The sequence below is a fragment of the Bombina bombina genome, chromosome 1 (assembly GCF_027579735.1).
Source record: "Bombina bombina isolate aBomBom1 chromosome 1, aBomBom1.pri, whole genome shotgun sequence".
Lineage (NCBI taxonomy): Eukaryota > Metazoa > Chordata > Amphibia > Anura > Bombinatoridae > Bombina > Bombina bombina.
Genome location: NC_069499.1, coordinates 1324566757 through 1324594655, shown reverse-complemented (window position 1 = coordinate 1324594655; position 27899 = coordinate 1324566757). Strand labels below are relative to the sequence as shown.

At 40.6% G+C, this 27899-nt stretch overlaps 1 protein-coding gene across 3 annotated transcripts in view; it reads right to left on the bottom strand.

The window, feature by feature from the left end:
• The window catches only part of PHKB (phosphorylase kinase regulatory subunit beta), a 1109273-nt gene that overhangs the window by 853166 nt on the left and 228208 nt on the right, over nt 1-27899 (bottom strand). The window lies entirely within an intron of this gene.

Genomic DNA, 27899 nt, shown 5'->3' with positions numbered 1-27899 from the left:
CTAATCGGATGGCTGGAACCTGGTATCTTGTGGTATATCCTTACTAATCGGATGGCTGGCACCTGATATCTTGTGGTATATCCTTACTAATCGGATGGCTGGCACCTGGTATCTTGTGGTACAGTCCTTACTAATCAGATGGCTGGCACCTGGTATCTTGTGGTACAGTCCTTACTAATCGGATGGCTGGCACCTGATATCTTGTGGTACAGTCCTTACTATCCTGGATAGCTGACACCTGATATCTTGTGGTACAGTCCTTACTATACTGGATAGCTGACACCTGATATCTTGTGGTTCAGTCCTTACTAATCGGATGGCTGGCACCTGGTATCTTGTGGTATAGTACTTACTATCCTGGATTGCTGGCACCTGATATCTTGTGGTATAGTACTTACTATCCTGGATGGCTGGCACCTGATATCTTGTGGTATATCCTTACTAATCGGATGGCTGTCACCTGATATCTTGTGGTACAGTCCTTACTAATCGGATGGCTGGCACCTGATATCTTGTGGTACAGTCCTTACTATACTGGACGGCTGGCACCTGATATCTTGTGGTACAGTCCTTACTATCCTAGATAGCCGACACCTGATATCTTGTGGTACAGTCCTTACTAATCAGATGGCTGGCACCTGGTATGTTGTGGTATAGTACTTACTATCCTGGATGGCTGGCACCTGATATCTTGTGGTATATCCTTACTAATCGGATGGCTGTCACCTGATATCTTGTGGTACAGTCCTTACTAATCGGATGGCTGGCACCTGATATCTTGTGGTACAGTCCTTACTATACTGGACGGCTGGCACCTGATATCTTGTGGTACAGTCCTTACTATCCTAGATAGCCGACACCTGATATCTTGTGGTACAGTCCTTACTAATCAGATGGCTGGCACCTGGTATCTTGTGGTATAGTACTTACTATCCTGGATGGCTGGCACCTGATATCTTGTGGTATATCCTTACTAATCGGATGGCTGTCACCTGATATCTTGTGGTACAGTCCTTACTAATCGGATGGCTGGCACCTGATATCTTGTGGTACAGTCCTTACTATACTGGACGGCTGGCACCTGATATCTTGTGGTACAGTCCTTACTATCCTAGATAGCCGACACCTGATATCTTGTGGTACAGTCCTTACTAATCAGATGGCTGGCACCTGGTATCTTGTGGTATAGTATTTACTATCCTGGATGGCTGGCACCTGATATCTTGTGGTATATCCTTACTAATCGGATGGCTGGCATCTGATATCTTGTGGTACAGTCCTTACTATACTGGATGGCTGGCACCTGATATCTTGTGGTACAGTTCTTACTATACTGGACGGCTGGCACCTGATATCTTGTGGTACAGTCCTTACTATCCTAGATAGCCGACACCCGATATCTTGTGGTACAGTGCTTACTAATCAGATGGCTGGCACCTGATATCTTGTGGTACAGTCCTTACTAATCAGATGGCTGGCACCTGATATCTTGTGGTACAGTCCTTACTATCCTGGATAGCTGATACCTGATATCTTGTGGTACAGTCCTTACTATCCTGGATAGCTGATACCTGATATCTTGTGGTACAGTCCTTACTATCCTGGATAGCTGACACCTGATATCTTGTGGTACAGTCCTTACTAATCGGATGGCTGGCACCTGATATCTTGTGGTACAGTCCTTACTAATCAAATGGCTGGCACCTGGTATCTTGTGGTACAGTCCTTACTAATCGGATGGCTGGCACCTGATATCTTGTGGTACAGTCCTTACTATCCTGGATAGCTGACACCTGATATCTTGTGGTACAGTCCTTACTATCCTGGATAGCTGACACCTGATATCTTGTGGTACAGTCCTTACTAATCGGATGGCTGGCACCTAGTATCTTGTGGTATAGTACTTACTATCCTGGATGGCCGGCACCTGATATCTTGGGGTATATCCTTACTAATCGGATGGCTGGCACCTGATATCTTGTGGTACAGTCCTTACTAATCGGATGGCTGGCACCTGATATCTTGTGGTACAGTCCTTACTATCCTGGATAGCTGACACCTGATATCTTGTGGTACAGTCCTTACTATCCTGGATAGCTGACACCTGATATATTGTGGTACAGTCCTTACTATCCTGGATAGCTGACACCTGATATATTGTGGTACAGTCCTTACTAATCGGATGGCTGGCACCTAGTATCTTGTGGTATAGTACTTACTATCCTGGATGGCCGGCACCTGATATCTTGGGGTATATCCTTACTAATCGGATGGCTGGCACCTGATATCTTGTGGTACAGTCCTTACTATACTGGATAGCTGGCATCTGATATCTTGTGGTACAGTCCTTACTATACTGGATGGCTGGCACCTGATATCTTGTGGTACAGTCCTTACTATACTGGACGGCTGCCACCTGATATCTTGTGGTACAGTCCTTACTATCCTAGATAGCTGACACCTGATATCTTGTGGTACAGTCCTTACTAATCGGATGGCTGGCACCTAATATCTTGTGGTACAGTCCTTACTATACTGGATGGCTGGCACCGGATATCTTGTGGTACAGTCCTTACTAATCGGATGGCTGGCACCTGATATCTTGTGGTACAGTCCTTACTAATCGGATGGCTGGCACCTGATATCTTGTGGTACAGTCCTTACTAATCGGATGGCTGGCACCTGATATCTTGTGGTACAGTCCTTACTAATCAGATGCCTGGCACCAGATATCTTGTGGTACAGTCCTTACTATACTGGATGGCTGGCACCTAATATCTTGTGGTACAGTCCTTACTATACTAGATGGCTGGCACCTGATATCTTGTGGTACAGTCCTTACTATCCTGGATAGCTGACACCTGATATCTTGTGATATAGTCCTTACTATCCTGGATGGCTGACACATAATATCTTGTGGTACAGTCCTTACTACTGCAATGTATTTATATAATTAACATGATAATTCTCTGCTACCTAACAAAAGCTTTAAATAACTTCAGAATACATATTTCTCCAGGAAACATAGAATTATAGTGGTTATATAGTGAGCTGCCGGATACAGACAAAAGCTAAAAAAAACACTGGATATATGGTCATGCAAAAAGAATGTATTTTATTACACAAGAACTTAAAAGCAAAATAAGAAACAAAGTTTTAAAAAGGCACTGCATATTCAGTTCTAATGTAGCTGCAAGATACACAGCAGTGGAACTGTAGCTTCAATAAATAATTCCCTGTTTACACGATCTGCTGCCTGGAGCTAATAGAGCATTAAAAAGTTCATTGCGATCACAGCTCATTTATCGCTACCAGCCTATTTTTTTTGTTTTGTTTGTCGTGTGAATCATATCTGTATTCTGTACAAGAACTGGCTCGTGCGCTCAGACTTTAACTTGGCTTAGCAGAACTTTCTATGCATCAGTCCTCAGATTGTGCTTATTGATGTATGTGTCCTGTAATTATTCCAGGCTCTCACTAGCTTCAGCCTAGTAACAGCAAGAGGCTGTTTCCCACCCAATCAGAATAGGATTAAAACAATTATAAGACAGCTTCTGTAAGAGAAATACACTTTGTAGCCTGTAAGGAAGAAATAGTTTGTTCTGTAAATAAATCAAAATAGATATTTGTATATTGTATTATATTTCTGTAATTAACTATTATTCATATTATAGGGACATGACCCATTTTTTTTTTTTTTCTTTCATGAGAATACAATTTTTAAAAAGTTTTAAATTTACATCTATTATCAAATTGCAACATTCTCATGTTATTCTTTCTTGAAGAGATATCTAGATAGGAAGTGTGCACGTGACTGGAGCACTACATGACAGGACATAGTGCTGCCCTTTCTGATTTTCAACAAAGGATAACTAGAACATGAAGAAAATGTGATAATAGAAGTACATTGGAAAGTTGTTTAATATTGTATGTTCTGTCTGAATCATGAAATATTTTTTTTCGGGGTTTTCTGTCCCTTTAAAGTTGCCTTAAAGCAGCCTTTGATTGGCTCTAGCAAAGAAGACTGGGTAAAATATTCCCCAGATATTATGCGCTGTATTTATACATTAACTGCACCAAAATATCAAAGTCCTGCAAAGCTTGATAATATAACACGTTTTCCTGCAATGCAGTGCCCCAGACACGAGCACACTTCCTACCTAGGTATCTCTTTAACAAAAAATACCATGAAAGTTAAGCAAATTTGATAATAAAAGGAATACAAACTTTTTTTTAAAAAATAGCATGCTCTGTCTGAATCCTAAAAACAAAATTTATGCTTACCTGATAAATTTATTTCTCTTGTGGTGTATCCAGTCCACGGGTTCATCCATTACTTGTGGGATAGTCTCCTTCCCAACAGGAAGGTGCAAGAGGACACCCACAGCAGAGCTGTCTATATAGCTCCTCCCCTAACTGCCACCCCCAGTCATTCGACCGAAGACAAGCAAGAACAAAAGGAGAAACTATAGGGTGCAGTGGTGACTGTAGTTTAAAAATAAAAAACACATGCCTTAAAATGACAGGGCAGGCCGTGGACTGGATACACCACAAGAGAAATAAATTTATCAGGTAAGCATAAATTTTGTTTTCTCTTGTAAAGGTGTATCCAGTCCACGGGTTCATCCGTTACTTGTGGGATTCCAATACCAAAGCTTTAGGACACGGATGAAGGGAGGGACAAGGCAGGAACTTAAACGGAAGGCACCACTGCCTTTCTCCCAAAAATAGCCTCAGAAGAAGCAAAAGTATCAAATTTATAGAATTTCGAAAAGGTATGAAGCGAAGACCAAGTCGCCGCCTTACAAATCTGTTCAACAGAGGCCTCATGTTTAAAAGACCATGAGGAAGCTACTGCTCTAGTGGAATGAGCTGTAATTCTTTCAGGAGGCTGCTGGCCAGCAGTCTCATAAGCTAAGCGTATTATACTTCTTAGCCAAAAAGAAAGAGAAGTTGCTGAAGCCTTTTGGCCTCTCCTCTGTCCAGAGTAGACAACAAACAAAGCAGATGTTTGACGAAAATCCTTCGTAGCTTGTAAATAAAACTTTAAAGCACGAACCACATCAAGATTGTGTAATAGACGTTCCTTCTTTGAAGAAGGATTAGGACATAGTGAAGGAACAACAATCTCCTGATTGATATTCTTATTAGATACCACCTTAGGAAGAAACCCAGGTTTGGTACATAACACTACCTTATCTGCATAGAAAATCAGATAAAAGGAATCACATTGTAAAGCAAATAACTCCGAAACTCTTCGAGCCGAGGAGATAGCTACTAAAAACAGAACTTTCCAAGATAAAAGCTTAATATCTATGGAATGCAAAGGTTCAAACGGAACCCCTTGAAGAACTTTAAGAACTAAATTTAAACTCCATGGAGGAGCAACAGGTTTAAACACAGGCTTGATTCGAACTAAAGCCTGACAAAAAGCCTGAACGTCTGGAACCTCAGCCAGACGTTTGTGCAAAAGAATAGACAGAGCAGAAATCTGTCCCTTTAAGGAACTAGCTGACAATCCCTTCTCCAATCCTTCTTGGAGAAAAGATAATATCCTAGGAATCCTGACCTTACTCCATGAGTAACCCTTGGATTCACACCAGTGAAGATATTTACACCATATCTTATGATAGATTTTCCTTTCGAGCCTAAATTAAGGTATCAATGATCGATTCGGAAAAAAATAATTTATGTAAGAACTTACCTGATAAATTCATTTCTTTCATATTAGCAAGAGTCCATGAGCTAGTGACGTATGGGATATACATTCCTACCAGGAGGGGCAAAGTTTCCCAAACCTCAAAATGCCTATAAATACACCCCTCACCACACCCACAAATCAGTTTAACGAATAGCCAAGAAGTGGGGTGATAAGAAAAAAGTGTGAAAGCATATAAAATAAGGAATTGGAATAATTGTGCTTTATACAAAAAAATCATAACCACCTCAAAAAAGGGTGGGCCTCATGGACTCTTGCTAATATGAAAGAAATTAATTTATCAGGTAAGTTCTTACATAAATTATGTTTTCTTTCATGTAATTAGCAAGAGTCCATGAGCTAGTGACGTATGGGATAATGAATACCCAAGATGTGGATCTTCCACGCAAGAGTCACTAGAGAGGGAGGGATAAAATAAAAACAGCCAATTCCGCTGAAAAATAATCCACACCCCAAAATAAAGTTTAAATCTTATAATGAAAAAAACTGAAATTATAAGCAGAAGAATCAAACTGAAACAGCTGCCTGAAGTACTTTTCTACCAAAAACTGCTTCAGAAGAAGAAAACACATCAAAATGGTAGAATTTAGTAAAAGTATGCAAAGAAGACCAAGTTGCTGCTTTGCAAATCTGATCAACCAAAGCTTTATTCCTAAATGCCCAGGAAGTAGAGACTGACCTAGTCGAATGAGCTGTAATCCTTTGAGGCGGAGTTCTACCCGACTCGACATAAGCATGATGAATCAAGGATTTTAACCAAGATGCCAAAGAAATGGCAGAAGCCTTTTGACCTTTCCTAGAACCAGAAAAGATAACAAATAGACTAGAAGTCTTTCGGAAATCTTTAGTAGCTTCAACATAATAATATTTCAAAGCTCTAACTATATCCAAAGAATGCAACAATCTTTCCTTAGAGTTCTTAGGATTAGGACACAACGAAGGAACCACAATTTCTCTACTAATGTTGTTAGAATTCACAACCTTAGGTAAAAATTTAAATGAAGTTCGCAAAACCGCCTTATCCTGATGATAAATCAGAAAAGGAGACTCACAAGAAAGAGCAGACAATTCAGAAATTGTTCTAGCAGAAGAGATGGCCAAAAGAAACACAACTTTCCAAGAAAGTAATTTAATATCCAGCGAATGCATAGGTTCAAACGGAGGAGCTTGAAGAGCCCCCAGAACCAAATTCAAACTCCAAGGAGGAGAAATTGACTTAATGACAGGTTTTATACGAACCAAAGCCTGTACAAAACAATGAATATCAGGAAGATTAGCAATCTTTCTGTGAAAAAGAACAGAAAGAGCAGAGATTTGTCCTTTCAAGGAACTTGCAGACAAACCTTTATCCAAACCATCCTGAAGAAACTGTAAAATTCTAGGAATTCTAAAAGAATGCCAAGAAAAATCATGAGAAGAACACCAAGAAATGTAAGTCTTCCAGACTCGATAATATATCTTCCTAGACACAGATTTACAAGCCTGTAACATAGTATTAATGACAGAGTCATTAAGGAACAATACTTTTCCAAGAAAGTAATTTAATGTACAGAAAATGCATAGTTTCAAAAGGAGGAGCCTGTAAAGCCCTCAGCACCAAATTGAGACTCCAAAGAGGAGAGATTGAATTAATGACAGGCTTGATATGGACCAAAGCCTGTACAACACAATGAATATCAGGATGATTAGCAATCTTTCTGTGAAAAAAGAACAAAAAGAGTAGAGATTTGTCCTAACAAAGAACTGAAGACAAAACCTTATCCAAACCAACCTGAAAAAATAATAAAATTCTATGAATTTTAAAAGAATGCCAAGAAAAGTAGGTCTTCCAGACTCAATATAAATCTTTCTAGAGACAGATTTATGAGCCTGAAACATAGTATTAATCAATGAGTCAGAAAAACCTCTATGACTAAAAACCAAGCGTTCAATCTCCATCCCTTCAAATTTAATGATTTGAGATCCTGATGGAAAAAAATGGCCTTGAGAAAGAAAAGGTCTGGTTTAAACGGAGGTGTCCATCGTTGGCAACTGGCCATCCGAATGAGATTCGTATACCAAAACCTGAGAGGCCATGCTGGAGCTACCAGCATAACAAACAAATACTCCATAAGAATTTTGGAAGAAGAACTAGAGGCGGAAAGAAATAGGCAAAAAGATAATTCCAAAGAAATGTCAATGCATACACTACTTCCGCCTGAAGATTCCCGGACCTTAATAGGCCCCTGGGAAGTTCTCTATTCAGATGAGATGAAAAACATATCTGGGTAAGAGAGACCATTCTCCTGGAAGAAAAGCTTGATTAACAGAGATAATCCACTTCCCAAATATCTATACCTGGGATAAAAACCACAGAATTTAGATAGGAGCTGGATTTAGCCCAAGCTAATATCCGAGACACTTCTGTCACAACCGAAGGACTGATAGTCCTACTCTGATGATTGACATACACCATAGTAGTGATATTGTTTGAAAAACATTAAACGTCTCTTCTTCAAAAAGAAACAAACTGAAAAAAACTCTGAGAAAGCACGGAGTTCTAAAATATCAAATGGTAATCTCGCCTCCTGAGATTTCCAAACCCCTTGTGCTGACAGAGATCCTCAGACAGCCTCCCAACCAAAAAGACTCGCATCTGTAGAGATTATGGTCCAGGTTGAAAGAAACGAAGAGACCTGTAGAACTAAATGATGGTGATCTTAACCACCAAATCAAGAGAGATAAATATTAGGATTCGAAGATTTAAAATGCGAAATCCTAGAATCCCTGCACCAAAATTCAGCATAAAAGACTGAAAAGGTTTTTTTCTATTGAAAAATTAGCAAAGGGAATTAAATCCAATGCTGTGGCCATAAGACCTAAAACTTCTATGCATATATAGCAACTGAAAGAAATAATAGAGACTAAAGGTACCGACAAACAGAACACAATAAAATTGTCTCTTGTCTGATAGAGACAAAGACAGAGACACAAATATCTGGAAACCTAAAAAAGGTGACCCTTGTGTGAGGAATCAAGAGCTTTTGAAAAAAAGATCCTCTAACTATGTCCTGAAGAGCAAAGTGAATCATATGAGATTCCGCATCCTCAGAAAATAATCTGAATGAAAACAGAAAAATGAAAATATGCATTTATTGTATCTAATGAAAACAAATAATGCTATCACTGACCAAAAGGCAGAATAGTTTGAATAAAACTCCAAAACCTAGTTCCCAAAAATGGAACTGGAAGAAATACCCCAGAAGATTCCAGGTCTGAGCGGCGCTTGAACCCCATGGGTGCCCAGCCATGCTTCAACAGTACCCAAAATATATAGGACCGAAACACACTTAAAGAAAGTGTTAGCCTTAATGGAATAAAATCAAAGAAATTTGGACCGAATAGAACCAAATACATTTCAAAAAAGTCTTAACCTGCCCTTGCCAGCCAAGCTGGAATACTACACGTACATCGCAATATTAGGGAGCTGATTTCGAACCGAAAAATTTCCAATTATAAACATGTTACTTGGGAAAGAATTCAGAAATTCGTTCCTTAATAAGAACAACCAAACTAGTATAAGCTTAAAGTTTTAGTCTTAGAACTCAATCTTGAAGCCCAGAGTAACAGTTAAGAATTGAATCCAATTATAAAACAAATAATTGATTATCTTAGAACAAAAGAAATATTGATTTTATAAAAATCACAAAATTCTTCTAGCTAAAATAGCTAAAGACATAGATTAACCCTCATTTGCGAAAATATTCAATAAAATGAAGACACAAATGAAATTATTAGCATGATAGTTCAGTTTAAAGGAACAGTCAATACAGTGGAAAATAACAAGACAAATGCAACAGCACCTAGTCTAGTAAATGTTGTCACTTAACAATGCTAAAATAAATCATAATCTGATACTTGATCTTAAAGTAAACAGAACAAAAAATGAAGCAATTGGAAAATCCAAATATATCACAGGTCCAAGAAAAGTACCTGAAACTAAATAATTTTCCATAAATAAGATAAAACCATCTAAAGGAAAATAAATACTATTTTGCTATAGAAACAATAGCATAATTAGAAGGAGTAGAGATAGCCCCAAAAAATTGGAGAACCCTCCAAATTGAATTTAACTGCTGGCAAAGAATATAGTTTAAAACCTTTGAAGAAGGAATAAAAGAAAATTCTCAGCCTATTCCATACCCTAGTATGGGGAATTGGAAAGAAAACCTCTGAAAACACAGAAGAATAAATAGGCAGAAATAATGTCATCTAGTCTTAAAAGATTAGTTACCTTAATATCCAAAATAATCAACACCTTTTCAACAAAGAACAAATGTACTTTAATAAAAAAAATAATAATAAAAAACATAATTTATGCTTACCTGATAAATTCCTTTCTTCTGTTGTGTGATCAGTCCACGGGTCATCATTACTTCTGGGATATTATCTGCTCCCCTACAGGAAGTGCAAGAGGATTCACCCAGCAGAGCTGCTATATAGCTCCTCCCCTCTACGTCACCTCCAGTCATTCGACCAAAGACCAACGAGAAAGGAGAAGCCAAGGGTGTAGTGGTGACTGGAGTATAATTTAAAAAATATTTACCTGCCTTAAAAAACAGGGCGGGCCGTGGACTGATCACACAACAGAAGAAAGGAATTTATCAGGTAAGCATAAATTATGTTTTCTTCTGTTATGTGTGATCAGTCCACGGGTCATCATTACTTCTGGGATACCAATACCAAAGCAAAAGTACACGGATGACGGGAGGGATAGGCAGGCTCATTATACAGAAGGAACCACTGCCTGAAGAACCTTTCTCCCAAAAATAGCCTCCGAAGAAGCAAAAGTGTCAAATTTGTAAAATTTGGAAAAAGTATGAAGCGAAGACCAAGTTGCAGCCTTGCAAATCTGTTCAACAGAGGCCTCATTCTTAAAGGCCCAAGTGGAAGCCACAGCTCTAGTAGAATGAGCTGTAATTCTTTCAGGAGGCTGCTGTCCAGCAGTCTCATAGGCTAAACGAATTATGCTACGAAGCCAGAAGGAGAGAGAGGTAGCCGAAGCCTTATGGCCTCTCCTCTGACCAGAGTACACGACAAACAGGGAAGACGTTTGTCGAAAATCCTTAGTTGCCTGCAAGTAGAACTTGAGGGCACGAACTACATCCAGATTGTGTAGAAGACGTTCCTTCTTTGAAGAAGGATTTGGACACAAGGATGGAACAACAATCTCTTGATTGATATTCCTGTTAGTGACTACCTTAGGTAAGAACCCAGGTTTAGTACGCAGAACTACCTTGTCTGAGTGAAAGATCAGATAAGGAGAATCACAATGTAAGGCTGATAACTCAGAGACTCTTCGAGCCGAGGAAATAGCCATTAAAAACAGAACTTTCCAAGATAACAATTTTATATCAATGGAATGAAGGGGTTCAAACGGAACACCCTGTAAAACGTTAAGAACTAAGTTTAAACTCCATGGCGGAGCAACAGTTTTAAACACAGGCTTGATCCTAGCTAAAGCCTGACAAAAAGCCTGGACGTCTGGATTTTCTGACAGACGCCTGTGTAACAAGATGGACAGAGCTGAGATCTGTCCCTTTAATGAGCTAGCCGATAAACCCTTTTCTAAACCTTCTTGTAGAAAGGACAATATCCTAGGAATCCTAACCTTACTCCAGGAGTAATCTTTGGATTCACACCAGTATAGGTATTTACGCCATATCTTATGGTAAATCCTTCTAGTAACAGGTTTCCTAGCCTGTATCAGGGTATCAATAACCGACTCAGAAAAACCACGTTTTGATAAAATCAAGCGTTCAATTTCCAAGCAGTCAGCTTCAGAGAAGTTAGATTTTGATGTTTGAATGGACCCTGTATCAGAAGGTCCTGTCTTAGAGGTAGAGACCAAGGCGGACAGGATGACATGTCCACTAGATCTGCATACCAAGTCCTGCGTGGCCATGCAGGTGCTATTAGAATCACTGATGCTCTCTCCTGTTTGATTTTGGCAATCAATCGAGGAAGCAGCGGGAAGGGTGGAAACACATAAGCCATCCCGAAGTTCCAAGGTGCTGTCAAAGCATCTATCAGAACAGCTCCCGGATCCCTGGACCTGGATCCGTAGCGAGGAAGTTTGGCGTTCTGGCGAGACGCCATGAGATCTATCTCTGGTTTGCCCCAATGTCGAAGTATTTGGGCAAAGACCTCCGGATGAAGTTCCCACTCCCCCGGATGAAAAGTCTGACGACTCAAGAAATCCGCCTCCCAGTTCTCCACTCCCGGGATGTGGATTGCTGACAGGTGGCAAGAGTGAGACTCTGCCCAGCGAATTATCTTTGATACTTCCATCATTGCTAGGGAGCTTCTTGTCCCTCCTTGATGGTTGATGTACGCTACAGTCGTGATGTTGTCCGACTGAAACCTGATGAACCCCCGAGTTTTTAACTGGGGCCAAGTCAGAAGGGCATTGAGAACTGCTCTCAATTCCAGAATGTTTATTGGTAGGAGACTTTCCTCCTGACTCCATTGTCCCTGAGCCTTCAGAGAATTCCAGACAGCGCCCCAACCTAGTAGGCTGGCGTCTGTTGTTACAATTGTCCAGTCCGGCCTGTTGAATGGCATCCCCCTGGACAGATGTGGCCGAGAAAGCCACCATAGAAGAGAGTTTCTGGTCTCTTGATCCAGATTCAGAGTAGGGGACAAGTCTGAGTAATCCCCATTCCACTGACTTAGCATGCACAATTGCAGCGGTCTGAGATGTAGACGTGCAAAGGGAACTATGTCCATTGCTGCTACCATTAAGCCGATCACCTCCATGCATTGAGCTACTGACGGGAGTTGAATGGAATGAAGGACACGGCAAGCACTTAGAAGCTTTGTTAATCTGTCTTCTGTCAGATAAATCTTCATTTCCAGAGAATCTATAAGAGTCCCTAAGAATGGAACTCTTGTGAGAGGAAAAAGAGAACTCTTCTTTTCGTTCACTTTCCATCCATGCGACCTTAGAAATGCCAGAACTAACTCTGTATGAGACTTGGCAGTTTGAAAGCTTGAAGCTTGTATCAGAATGTCGTCTAGGTACGGAGCTACCGAAATTCCTCGCGGTCTTAGTACCGCCAGAAGGGCACCCAGAACCTTTGTGAAGATTCTTGGAGCCGTAGCCAACCCGAATGGAAGAGCTACAAACTGGTAATGCCTGTCTAAGAAGGCAAACCTTAGATACCGGTAATGATCTTTGTGAATCGGTATGTGAAGGTAAGCATCCTTTAAATCCACTGTGGTCATGTACTGACCCTTTTGGATCATGGGTAAGATTGTCCGAATAGTTTCCATTTTGAACGATGGAACTCTTAGGAATTTGTTTAGGATCTTTAGATCCAAGATTGGCCTGAAAGTTCCCTCTTTTTTGGGAACCACAAACAGGTTTGAGTAAAACCCTTGTCCTTGTTCCGACCGCGGAACCGGATGGATCACTCCCATTAATAACAGATCTTGTACGCAGCGTAGAAACGCTTCTTTCTTTATCTGGTTTGTTGACAACCTTGACAGATGAAATCTCCCTCTTGGGGGAGAGAATTTGAAATCTAGAAGGTATCCCTGAGATATGATCTCTAGCGCCCAGGGATCCTGAACATCTCTTGCCCAAGCCTGGGCAAAGAGAGAGAGTCTGCCCCCCACTAGATCCGGTCCCGGATCGGGGGCCCTCGGTTCATGCTGTCTTTGGGGCAGCAGCAGGTTTCCTGGCCTGCTTGCCCTTGTTCCAGGACTGGTTAGGTTTCCAGCCTTGTCTGTAACGAGCAACAGCTCCTTCCTGTTTTGGTGCAGTGGAAGTTGATGCTGCTCCTGCTTTGAAATTCCGAAAGGGACGAAAATTAGACTGTCTAGCCTTAGCTTTGGCTTTGTCTTGAGGCAGGGCGTGGCCCTTACCTCCTGTAATGTCAGCGATAATTTCTTTCAAACCGGGCCCAAATAAAGTTTGCCCCTTGAAAGGTATATTAAGTAATTTGGACTTAGAAGTTACATCAGCTGACCAGGATTTTAGCCACAGCGCCCTACGTGCCTGAATGGCGAATCCTGAGTTCTTAGCCGTAAGTTTGGTTAAATGTACTACGGCCTCCGAAATGAATGAATTAGCTAGTTTAAGGACTCTAAGCCTGTCCGTAATGTCGTCCAGCGTAGCTGAATTAAGGTTCTCTTCCAGAGACTCAATCCAAAATGCTGCCGCAGCCGTAATCGGCGCGATGCATGCAAGGGGTTGCAATATAAAACCTTGTTGAACAAACATTTTCTTAAGGTAACCCTCTAATTTTTTATCCATTGGATCTGAAAAAGCACAGCTATCCTCCACCGGGATAGTGGTACGCTTAGCTAAAGTAGAAACTGCTCCCTCCACCTTAGGGACCGTTTGCCATAAGTCCCGTGTGGTGTCGTCTATTGGAAACATCTTTCTAAATATAGGAGGGGGTGAGAACGGCACACCGGGTCTATCCCACTCCTTAGTAACAATTTCAGTTAGTCTTTTAGGTATAGGAAAAACGTCAGTACTCGCCGGTACCGCAAAGTATTTATCCAACCTACACAATTTCTCTGGAATTGCAACAGTGTTACAATCATTAAGAGCCGCTAAAACCTCCCCTAGTAATACACGGAGGTTCTCCAATTTAAATTTAAAATTTGAAATATCTGAATCCAATCTGTTTGGATCAGAACCATCACCCACAGAATGAAGCTCTCCGTCCTCATGTTCTGCAAGCTGTGACGCAGTATCAGACATGGCCCTAGTATTATCAGCGCACTCTGTTCTCACCCCAGAGTGATCACGCTTGCCTCTTAGTTCTGGTAATTTAGCCAAAACTTCAGTCATAACAGTAGCCATATCTTGTAATGTTATCTGTAATGGCCGCCCAGATGTACTAGGCGCCAAAATATCACGCACCTCCCGGGCGGGAGATGCAGGTACTGACACGTGAGGCGAGTTAGTCGGCATAACTCTCCCCTCGCTGTTTGGTGAAATTTGTTCAATTTGTACAGATTGGCTTTTATTTAAAGTAGCATCAATACAGTTAGTACATAAATTTCTATTGGGCTCCACCTTGGCATTGGAACAAATGACACAGATATCTTCCTCTGAATCAGACATGTTTAACACACTAGCAATAAACTTGCAACTTGGTTACAATCTTATTTAACAAAAACGTACTGTGCCTCAAGAAGCACTAAACGATTAAATGACAGTTGAAATAATGAACTGAAAAACAGTTATAGCATCAATCCTTAAAAAACAACACAACTTTTAGTAAAGGTTTGTTCCCATTAGTAAAGTAACAATAATTAAATTTGAAACATAAAAATTACAGAGCAACGTTTGTAATCACAGTCAATATATAAGTCTCACAGCTCTGCTGAGAGAATCTACTTCCCTCCAAAGAAGTTTGAAGACCCCTAAGTTCTGTTAGAGATGAACCGGATCATGCAGGAAATACAAGAGTAACTGACTGGAAATTTTTGATGCGTAGCAAAGAGCGCCAAAAACGGCCCCTCCCCCTCACACACAGCAGTGAGAGAGAAACGAAACTGTCACAATTAAAACAAGCAACTGCCAAGTGGAAAAATAATGCCCAAATATTTATTCACTCAGTACCTCAGAAAATGCAAACGATTCTACATTCCAGCAAAAACGTTTAACATAATAAATACCTATTAAAAGGTTTAATGTACTTTTAACAGAGTAATTCCGGTGAAATACCATCCCCAGAATACTAAAGTGTAGAGTATACATACATGTCATTATAACGGTATGGCAGGATTTTCTCATCAATTCCATTCAGAAAATAAAAACTGCTACATACCTCAATGCAGATTTATCTGCCCGCTGTCCCCTGATCTGAAGCTTTTACCTCCCTCAGATGGCCGAGAAACAGCAATATGATCTTAACTACTCCGGTTAAAATCATAGTAAAAACTCTGGTAGATTCTTCTTCAAACTCTGCCAGAGAGGCAATAACACGCTCCGGTGCTATTGTAAAATAACAAACTTTTGATTGAAGTTATAAAAACTAAGTATAATCACCATAGTCCTCTCACACGTCCTATCTAGTCTTTGGGTGCAAGAGAATGACTGGAGGTGACGTAGAGGGGAGGAGCTATATAGCAGCTCTGCTGGGTGAATCCTCTTGCACATCCTGTAGGGGAGCAGATAATATCCCAGAAGTAATGATGACCCGTGGACTGATCACACATAACAGAAGAAAAGTAGATTTGTTAGTGTCAATATCTGATGAAGAAAATTCTGAAAGAGAAAAAACATCATCAGAGAAGGATAAATCAGTATGTTGTTGGTCATTTGAAACTTCAATAATTAAAAAAGAAGTGAAAAAGACCTAAAAAAATATTATTAGAAGGCACGAAGTCAGACAAAGCCTTTAAAATAGAATCAGAAAAATATTTCTAAATATTTCTTGTACATAAGATGTAAGAATGGCAATATATAAAGCATAAATACTAATGGATTCTGCATGTAAAAGTATATCATAATAACTTATTACAAACCATAGATAAAGATAAACATTTAAAATAAATGAACTTAGCTTTGGTAGAACTGAAACTCAGTTAAGCGTTTTTCCAGAAGTGGCTTCTGATTCAGGGTCAATCTGAGACATCTTGCAATATGTAATAGAAAAAACAACATATAAAGCAAAATTGATCAAATTCCTTAAATGACAGTTCTAGGAATGGGAAAAAATGCCAATGAACAAGCTTCTAGCAACCAGAAGCAATAAACAATGAAACTTAAATATTGTGGAGACAACAATGACGCTCAAATTTTTTAGCGCCAAAAAAGCCGCCCACATTATTTGGCGCCTAAATGCTTTTGGCACCAAAAATGACGCCACATCCGGTAACGCCGACATTTTTGACGCAAAATGACGCAATTTTTGCGCCAAGAAAGTCCGCGCCAAGAATGACGCAATAAAATGAAGCATTTTCAGCCCCCGCGAGCCTAACAGCCCACAGGAAAAAAGTCAAATTTTTAGGTAAGAAAAAATTGATTTATTCATATGCATTATCCCAAAAATGAAACTGACTGTCTGAAATAAGGAACGTTGAACATCCTGAATCAAGGCAAATAAATGTTTAAACACAAATATTTAGAACTTTATATAAAAGTGCCCAACCATAGCTTAGAGTGTCACAGAAAATAAGACTTACTTACCCCAGGACACTCATCTACATGTAGTAGAAAGCCAAACCAGTACTGAAACGAGAATCAGTAGAGGAAATGGTATATATAAGAGTACATCGTCGATCTGAAAAGGGAGGTAAGAGATGAATCTCTACGACCGATAACAGAGAACCTATGAAATAGACCCCGTAGAAGGAGATCATTGAATTCAAATAGGCAATACTCTCTTCACATCCCTCTGACATTCACTGCACGCTGAGAGGAAAACTGGGCTCCATCCTGCTGCGGAGCGCATATCAACAAAGAATCTAGCACAAACTTACTTCACCACCTCCATGGGAGACAAAGTTTGTAAAACTGATTTGTGGGTGTGGTGAGGGGTGTATTTATAGGCATTTTGAGGTTTGGGAAACTTTGCCCCTCCTGGTAGGAATGTATATCCCATACGTCACTAGCTCATGGACTCTTGCTAATTACATGAAAGAAAATCACGCTTTGATAAAATCAAGCGTTCAATCTCCAAGCAGTCAGACGTAGAGAAATTAGATATGGATGTTTGAAGGGACCTTGAAGTAGAAGGTCCTGCCTTAGCGGCAGAGTCCATGGTGGAAAAGATGACATGTCCACCAGATCTGCATACCGGGGGCTATCAAGATCACCAAAGCTCTCTCCTGCTTGATCTTGGCAATCAGACGACAGAGTAGAGGAAACGGTGGAAACACATAAGCCAGGCTGAAGTAACGCCTTCCCTGAATCAGAGAAGTCACCCACAGATAGAAGCTCTCCTGCTTCAACTGCACATTGTGAGGGTATATCAGACATAACTACTAAAGCATCAGAGAGCTTTGTATTTGTTCTAGCCCCAGAGCTGTCTCGCTTTCCTTGTAACCTCTGTGAGGGTATGATTCATAACTGCCGCCATGTCTTGTAAGGTAAACACATTGGACGCGCTAGATGTACTTGGCGTCCCTTGAGCGGGAGTTATAGGTTCTGACACGTGGGGAGAGCTAGATGGCATAACCTCCCTTTTGTCAGTCTCAGAAACCTCAGGTGATAAATCTTTAAAAGCCATAATATGGTTTTTATAACTTATAGAAAGGTCAGTGCATTTGGTACACATTCTAAGAGGGGGTTCCACAATGGCTTCTAAACATAATGAACAAGAAGTTTCCTCTATGTCAGACATGTTTAACAGACTAGCAATGAGACCAGCAAGCTTGGAAAACACTTTAATAAATGTGAAAAAAGCAATAATATAAAAACGGTACTGTGCCTTTAAGAGAAAAAAACTACCACATAAACTGCAAAACAGTGATAAAAAGTAGTAAACGGGGGGCGGAGCTAACCGTCAAGCAGGAGAGACGTTCTTGAAAGGAGCTCTCTCTCACTTTAACATTTTAACTATATATTAGCTTTTTTTTTCAGCCTAAGTACCAGGTTTTTTTACAGATATTACTTATAAAACACCTGCTGAAGGTCTGCCGGGGACCAGGAGTTACCACGCCATTTGGGCGCAGAGAACTTTGCCTGCTATAGGTGCTTACACCCGGCACCGATCTTACAGAGGGACTCATACTATCCGGTCGCGAGTCTGACTGGCCGCTTGCTGCTGACCCCCGATCTGCTCATCAACTGCCCCCTGACAGCTCATTACCACTGACCGGAGGGTCGGGGCTCCGCTCCGGGACAGTGGTACTTTGCCGCATAACAGCACAGCTGAGAAGGATCGAATAAAGCCTACCCCCAGCCTCAAAGACTTACAGCTACTAAGATCTTTCCTACACCCTCCCGAGGCGACTGACATCTGCTTCTAACCCGGTACCTGCCGGGGTAATTTGGGGCCTTAGGAGGAGATCTGCGCTACTTATCTTTTGGCGCGAACTTTCGCCATATTGCGGCCTACTACACTGTGAGACTTGCTGCTCCTGAGCGGAGTGAACCGGAGCCGACTACCATCTAATCACCTTTGCGGAGGGTAAGAACCCGCTTCGGCAGGGTATATTCTAACTATACACACGCTGACCAACACATTAGGAGGGGTGAGGAAAGGGAAGAAAAGTGGCTAGAGAAACGGAGGAAAACAGGTGACAAAGATAAAGTGGAAGCTAGATACGCTATTCTAAGCCCAATTATATATAGCAAGCTAGCCCCAAGTCACGAACATTGATCAGTCTCTATAGGCACCTTGATTTTATTAGTTTTTTTAGAAATACCTGCACCTAAGCCTCAGCTTCATGTCACTAGATCCTCTACGTGTAAGCCTGTGTACACGCAACTCACTGCCCACGCTGTGCAAAGGAAGCAAAGTAAAGACAAACAGCCACAGTAGTGCCTCTTTGGCTGTACATATTAACTTTCAAATACTAAGCTGAAAACCCTGGACACCTAACAGCAGCTTTGTTGCTATTTAGCTTGGTACGTTTTAATAGGTGCTGTTAATCTGTATACTGTTTGGGGAGACTCAGCAAGCACCAACAAGTATGCATTCAAAATGAGCTAAAGACTTCAATAATGTTGCCTGTGAAGTCTGGCAGGGAAGCCACAATCTAGCTCACACTTTGATACTTCTGCCACAACATAACACAGTTTCTATGTCTCACACTGTCTTCCATGATAAACATGCATATATGTTATATAAGAGGAGAAAGGCAGTATGCTGAAGACAAATGAACACCATAATTGAGTGAAGAGAATTACAGAGTCAATGAAGGGGATATGCAATATCTGAAAAACTAATAAAGGTTCCAATAGCAAGAAAGGCCTCCTAGATAGGGGGTGTAGACACCTGTGACTATACACCCAACTAAACTAAGGTACAGACGCAAGATCAGGAAAATACAACTGACCCACCACTACGAATAACATGACTACAAGAAAGGGCTCCAAGGGTGATAAGGGGCTGAAATCCTTATCTGTCGACACATTCTTTAAATCATCTAGAACTCTTAAATCTCAAGATCATAATATGGCGGATACTGAGGAGGATATGGAATCCGAAATTGAGGAGAATGCTGAAGACCTCACTCCTGCAACTAAGGCTGATCTACGAGCCCTTGTATCTAAACAAGATATAACCTCCAACTTTGAAAAATTGTGGGGAAAAATTGATAGCTTTCAAACCACAGTTACTAATAGCCTCACAGAAATCAAGACTGAGATTCTGGAATTGGGAAACCGAGTTGACTCATTAGAATCGGCCACGGATGAAATGGGAGAAGAAGTGGCGACAGTCTCAAATTCCCTTGCCTCTCAATCTCAAGCTATATCAGAACTAGAAGACAAAATTGAAGACTTGGAGAATAGGAGTCGTCGCTCTAATATTAGGCTTAAAGGAATTCCTGAGACTATAGGAGCAGAAGACCTTCACAACTATCTCCAACAGCTATTTCACGCTATTCTTGGAAGTCCGGCAGATGCTGAATACCCAATTGAAAGAGCACATAGAGCCCTAAGGGCTAAACCCAAGCCAGACCAGCCACCGAGAGATGTCATCATTAAGCTCCTAAGATTCCCTGACAGAGAAAAAATCTTACTAGCCGCTAGACAAAATCCCACGTTCAAATTTCAGGGCAATATAATCCAATTCTTTCAAGATCTCTGCGTCAAAACCCTACAAAGAAGATATGCTTTGAGACCTCTAACTCTCCTTCTAAGAAAAAATAACATCCAATATCGTTGGGGATTTCCTTTTGCACTCCAGGTGATACGCAACGGCAAAACTACCACTATTAAAACCACAGAGGAGATCCCAGAGATCTGCAAATTTCTAGACCTGGAACCACCGGAGATTACAACCACAGAAACACTGCACCCCTCCTCTACACCATCTTCATCCAGAGGGAAACCGATAAAAAAAAAATGGAGGACAGTGACTAAAAAGAAATCCAAAACCTGAACTACACTCCCTACAGAACTGATATCGGGAGTATTTACACCCAGAGGCTGCTAATGAAGACCATAAGGTCACACAGGTACCAGACCTAAGGGTCTGACTTTAGTTCTTCACTCACATGAGACTGTGTTAAGCAGGCACCTCCTGTTGAGGCTGCATGGCGCAATTAACATGTGTTAATTTTTGATATATGTGTATTCAAAAGTTTAATCATTATCAAATGTTGTTGTTAATGTTTTGTTATAAGTTTTTACCACCCAAATGCACGAAAACAAGTACGACTAGTATAAGTTCACCAAGGGTAGACCTACTACAGAGGCAGCATAGATCACTAACCCAGAGGAAAGAGAGTAACACACTTGATCTGTTAGGGACCAGGGATTGGCTACTGTCTCAGAGTAGATATAGTATGCAGAATTATCTTGCCCAGGGGAATGTCTGTACCTAAGATAGTCTTGCTCTCGCATAATGCGAGAGGATTAAACACAGATATCAAGAGAAGAACAGCTATGTCAAATTACAGAAGGCTAAAGGCTAATATTATCTACCTTCAGGAAACTCATTTCTTAAAAAATACTATTCCCAAATACTGGGCAAGAGATTACCCAATGCAGTTTCACTCAGCGTTAGACTCAAAAAAAAAGAGGGGTCTCTATCTTAATACATTCCACACTGCCATTTACCCACAAAGAGACCATATCAGATAAAGAGGGTAGATATCTGTTGGTATTTGGACAAATGGGGGGTGCTGAGATTCTCCTGTGTAATATATATGCCCCCAATGAACAACAAGACCAGTTTTTTAACACCCTTTCCAATTTATTAACAGGCTGGTCCAAATTGAGAATAATACTAGCAGGGGACTTTAATATAGACCTCCAGGCGCTAGCTAGGCAAACACCTATTCACCAGTCTAAGAAAAAACAAAGACAAAGAGCAATGGCTAGAAACATCTGGGAAGTATTAGGTCAGCACACACTGCAGGATACCTGGAAACACCTAAATGGGGGGGATGGGAGCACTACCTATTATTCATCGGCCCATGACAGCTACTCTAAAATAGACTATGTGTTTACTAGTCAGATTCTGCAACCAGTAATACGCTCCATAGACATTCACCCATGTGTGTGGTCTGACCACTCCCTAACACTGCTTACCTTAGGTGATCTCTCAGACCCAAAACGGACAAAGACATGGACGTACGACTCATTTTGTATTAAAGACCCACTTATCAAAGACAGAATCCTAAACAACCTAAAAGAGTACTGGCAGATCAATGTAAACTCTACTGATGACCCTATTGCACCCTGGGCAGCACATAAGGCAGTAGTAAGAGGTATACTAATAAAAGAAAAAACACTACTTAAAAAGAAGAGAGAGGCTCTCATTACACACTTAAACACTGAAATCACTTCTCTTGAAAAATTGCACAAACTGAATGGTTCTAAAGCTACACTGACTGAGCTTATTGGCAAGAGACAAACGCTACAATCCATATTAAAGAACAATCTGTAAAAGCTGCGCACAGATTGAAAGCAAACTACTTTGTCTTTGCCAATAAGCCCGACAAATACCTGGCAAAGAAAATCAGAGATGAATGCCAATCTCTCTCCATACCAAACATCCAAACGCCAACTGGACACATAACCACACATCCTCAGGAAATTGTTGACACATTTTCCCAATTCTATAGTCAGTTATATGATGGCACAAAGGTGGTCCATAACCCCACGACAAAAGCAATTTTTGACTCTTTCTTGCAAAAAGCTAAATTGACACCGATAGATGATGAGGCTAGAGCTACCCTAAACGCCAAGATCACAAGAGCTGAAGTGATCTCGGCCATAAAAGACCTCAAACCCGGTAAAGCCCCAGGACCTGACGGATTTCCTGGGGAATACTACAAGGCGTTCCGTGAGACTTTGGTTCCACATTTAGTGGTGTTTGCAAACCATATAATGGAAGGGGGCAGGATACCTACTGACCTTCTTAGAGCTAAGATTGTGGTTATACCCAAACAGGGGAAAAATCCTAGTCTTTGTAGCAGCTACAGGCCCATATCCCTGATCAATCAGGACATTAAAATAGTCACAAAAATCTTGGCCAATAGACTGAAACACATCTTGTCCCGCATCATTCACCCAGATCAGGTAGGATTTATTAAGGAAAGGGAAGCCCCAGACAACATTAGAAAGATGATATCGGTGATAGATTTCCTACACGACCGAAAGGTGCCTTCTCTGATCCTATCACTGGATGCGGAGAAGGCATTTGATAGGGTGGATTGGGAATATATGCTAACTTTGCTTTCGGAACTGGGATTTGAGGGTAACTTTTTGAAGGCCATTATAGGCTTGTACTCGACGCCAACAGCATATATCAGAGCAATAGGACACCAATCGGGTAACATATCTATCCTGAACGGTACGAGACAAGGCTGCCCACTTTCCCCCCTGATCTTTGCAATCTGCATAGAGCCACTAGCTGCTTATATACGAAACTCTACTGATATAGTTGGTTTGGAGGTCGGGGGCATACACCACAAAATTACCCTATTTGTAGATGATGTACTACTTACTATCTCGAAACCACTCCATACTTTGCCCTATGTATACCAAGCGATCCACTTATTCTCTCAGATCTCAGGCTATAAAATCAACGCAGATAAATGCGAGGCACTTCCCATCTCTATTCCAAAACACACTATTAAATTGATAGAGGCGAACTTTGACTTTAGATGGGTGCCGGAGGGATTAAAATATCTAGGAATAAAACTGAGTTCACACTCCACAAGACTCTATGAAACAAACTATATCCCCCTGTTCAAAACAATCAGATCTGACCTAGGGAAATGGAGAAAGATGGGCTTTTCATGGTATGGGAGGCTCTCCGCTATTAAGATGACGATCCTACCAAGGATTCTCTACCTGTTTAGAGTGCTTCCAATTAAAATAAATGTTACAGACATAGATATCCTACAGAGAGATATCAATAGATTCTTACGTGACAACAGACATCCGAGAATTCCACATCAAATCCTAAACAGACACAGACAGCTAGGCGGGGTGGGTGCACCCAATCTACTAGACTACTACAAAGCTGCTAGACTGGCACAAGACTCAACAATTAGCAGACAACAGGTAGACATTCTTTGGCCGGCCTTAGAGGCAGAGATGACAGGTCAGGAGACGCCGGATGGCATTCTCTGGGGCAGAGACCTATTTACTAGACACGATGTATACAGGAACAAGACCACACTAGTCACCAAACAGCAATGGCCTTCATCGAAAAAAATCAGAGAGAATTACTTTCTCACATTCAAGAATAATACCTCTAAAATATATCATTAGTGACGAGTTTAAAAAACAGATCCAAAAATGGGAAAACAAAGGGTTGTACAGAGTAGCGGACCTTTACTCACAGGGCAAGTTGCTAACCTTCACCCAACTACGACAGAAACTAGATCCTATTCCTCTGCACTGGTTCCTATATCTACAAACAACATCTGCTATACGCACACACACAGCTAAGCACCCGACACATAACCGACAAACTGTTCTTGAGCAATTATGTATAGCAACGACTAGACCTAAAAGAGCAATCTCAAGGCTATATATCTCCATACAAGAAATGAGAACACACTCTAAGAATACACTAATGTTAAATTGGGAAACAGACATAGATAAATAATTTGAGTTGGATAAATGGGAGGAGATACTATACCAAGCCAGTAAAGGCTTAATTAGCGCCGACTTGAGGGAAAATGTTATCAAGACTTCCTTTAGATGGTATCTAACCCCAGTAAGAACAGCCCATATGGGGAAGGAAAGCTCTAACTTTTGTTATAGGGGCTGTAAAACCATAGGATCATACATACATATGTGGTGGGAATGTCCTAAAGTCAAAAAGATATGGCGAGAATTATCTTTACTGTTAGGGAAGGCCCTAGGAGAACAGATTCATCTTACCCCTGCTCAAGCATTACTCCACGAAGGTATTCCCAAGTTACACAAAGACATTAACACCTTTATTAGAATTCTATGCACCACCACAAGAACAGTTATAGCCAAGTACTGGAAAACAGAGATTCCATCCTGGTCAGAAGTTTTGAATAAGATCCAACTGGTTTATAAAATGTATGAGTCAGCGGCATTCATTCAGAGCACAGAATCCACATTCCAAAAAGTATGGTTTTATTGGATACTAGTAGATAATAATAAAATGACTCGCAGCGCAGAGGCGGGAGACTGAGGGGAAGCAGCAAAGGGGAGCCTTAATGAAAGGTTTTGACAGCAGAAAAGTGGTGGACACATAAAGCTAGATAGCTTAGTTGAAAGGTTGGAGGGGCACATGATTTTCCGACAAGAGCTTGGAGATATAGAACACATTGCAGAGCTCCAACCACTATATGTATTTCGTGCAATTATTGTTACCTGTTATTCTTTTGTGTTATGTTAACAAATTGTTATGTATTATTGATCTTTCTCAGATTGGTTAAAACCAAGATCCTTTAGAAACTGTCACTGAGATTGGTTAAAGTTGGACGTTTTCTTTGTTCATTATATTACCCCCCACTCCTGCAAGTCTCCTACTAAAGATGTTGTGATGGCAACTGGACAATAATATAGCTCAGGAGACTTTAAAGAAAAACCAATCCCACCCCACAAGAAGGTTGAGAGGCCCGATAGAGACTGATATGGCTTATTCTATAGCTGTTGATCGGTATTTAACCTCTCTCAGACACTTGGAAAATCATACAGAACGACTAAGAGGAGCCTCTATACCTAGAGGCCTCCCTCGTTATATGAAGGACTCTAACGAAACATTTTTCTTCCCTATGAACTGATTATTTTCTACTATTAGATGTACCTACAGGATTTAATGTCTGTATTTTCCCTGTTGTTTTGGGTTTGAGAACATGGGTAATAAAAATTATTTCATTTAAAAAGTAGTAAACTCTACAAAACTTTTACAGTGTGTATAAGGGACTAAAGCAGCATTGTGCCCGCTTGCAAATGGATGACTAACCCCTCAGGCCCAAAAACAAATTAGAAAAACATTAAAACTGTTAAACAGTCAAACACACTGCCACAGCTGTGCTGTGGCTCCTACCTGCCCTTAAAAACAATTTTTGCAGGAACAAAACCCTCTATAGAGGTCCTATAAGCCAGAGGACTCCTTCAGGGAAGCTGGATGTCTCAGACTGAAAATCAACTGCACATTTAGAGCTTGAAAATAGGCCCCTCCCTACCATGCACTCAGAGTCAGAGGGCCTTAAAAAAGTACTCCTAGGAGTAATCTAACAAGCCATGTGGAAAACTAGGCCCCAAATAAAGATTTATCACCCTCAGAGAAAAAACGTTTTTATTTTTATAAATCATGCAAACGTTTTTACAGTAAGTAATATAAGTATTAACATGAATATTACCCTTATTTGCAAGCATGATCCCAGTTGTTGTTAAACCACTGTATCAGGCTTACCTTAAATATACCATTTTCTAGACCTTATCATCTCCCTAGAAAAAAATATACTGAACATACCTCAAAGCAGGCAATCTGCAGACCGTCCCCCCAACTGAAGTTTTCTTTCCATACTCTTCAGTTATGTGTGAGAACAGCAATGGACCTTAGTTACAAACTGCTAAGATCATCAAAACCTCAAGGCAGAATTCTTCTTCCAATTTCTGCCTGAGAGTAAAAACAGTACAACGCCGGTACTATTTAAAAATAACAAACTTTTGATTGAAGGTAAAAACTACACTAAGTCACCACATCTCTCTTGATACTTCCTTTCTTGTCGAGAGCTGCAAGAGAATGACTGGGGGTGGCAGTTAGGGGAGGAGCTATATAGACAGCTCTGCTGTGGGTGTCCTCTTGCAGCTTCCTGTTGGGAAGGAGAATATCCCACAAGTAATGGATGAACCCGTGGACTGGATACACCTTTACAAGAGAAAGAAACATTTGGAGTTTCATATCCCTCTAAAGGAGCACAAATGTCAAAAGTCAAACTTTCATAGTTTAGACAGAGCGTGTGATTTTAAGACAGTTTTTTTTGGCTGGATAAGCTCAGGACCAGCAATAGATTACTGGGAGCTAGCTGATTGGGGGGCTACACACATATGCCTCTTGCCATTGGCTCAGACAAGTTCAGCTAGGTCCAAGTAGTGCACTGCTGCTCTGAAGCTGATTTCAATTATGTGTTTAACTCATTTGCAGGGGTTAAACACAGTAATGGTACAATAAGAAGCTCTAACACAACAGAGCATTTTCTTTTTGCACTTTTCATAGCCTTAACTACTGATATATTCCCAGAATGTATATAGAAAATTATTTTAAAGTCTATCTAAACAAAATAATTGCAATATGGTTGAAAACTTCTTACATAAACAAACCTGATTTATACCAGCTATAAATTTGCAACTATTGCTAAATCTACATATAAATCGTAAGAACAGACATTCAAAAGCAGGTGGTACAATGTGAAGACAAAACATTTTTTGTTGTACAAAAAACCCTAATACAACAGGAATAAAATGAATGTGAATCAGCGCTTGGTTAGCAGGATCTGCTATACAAAGCAGGCCCCCTCCTTGCTGATTAGGATTTTTTCACAATAACTGCAAATGTGCAGAAAACAACACAAGTTTCCAAACAAACACTAATTTAAAATGTTTCAAATGTCAGTTTATCTTTACAATGATCCACAGGCGAGCTCAGCATCTTCACATACGTCAAGGATGTTCTTTTACCGGGCAATCACATCCATTGTGTTTCACAGAGGCTATCTTGCATGAATGTGACAGATCAGGGCTTCCCTTGAAAGCAGCTGACAATTCCAAATCTACTGCAAAGTATTTATATAATTAACATGATAATTCTCTGCTACCTAACAAAAGTTTCGGATAACTTCAGAATACATATTTCTTAGGAAACATAGCAATATAGTGGTTATATAGTGCACACCTCTTACTTCAGGGTATGGAATTATAGTTATGCAAGAGATAAGAAGACTGAGTCCTTGCTTCCAGTTGAAACACACCGGACTCTGGGGACAGCACAGCTTCCTGTGAGTGCCGGTGAGCACCCAGGGCTGAGCATGTTACAGGGTCATTGGATGTGTACCC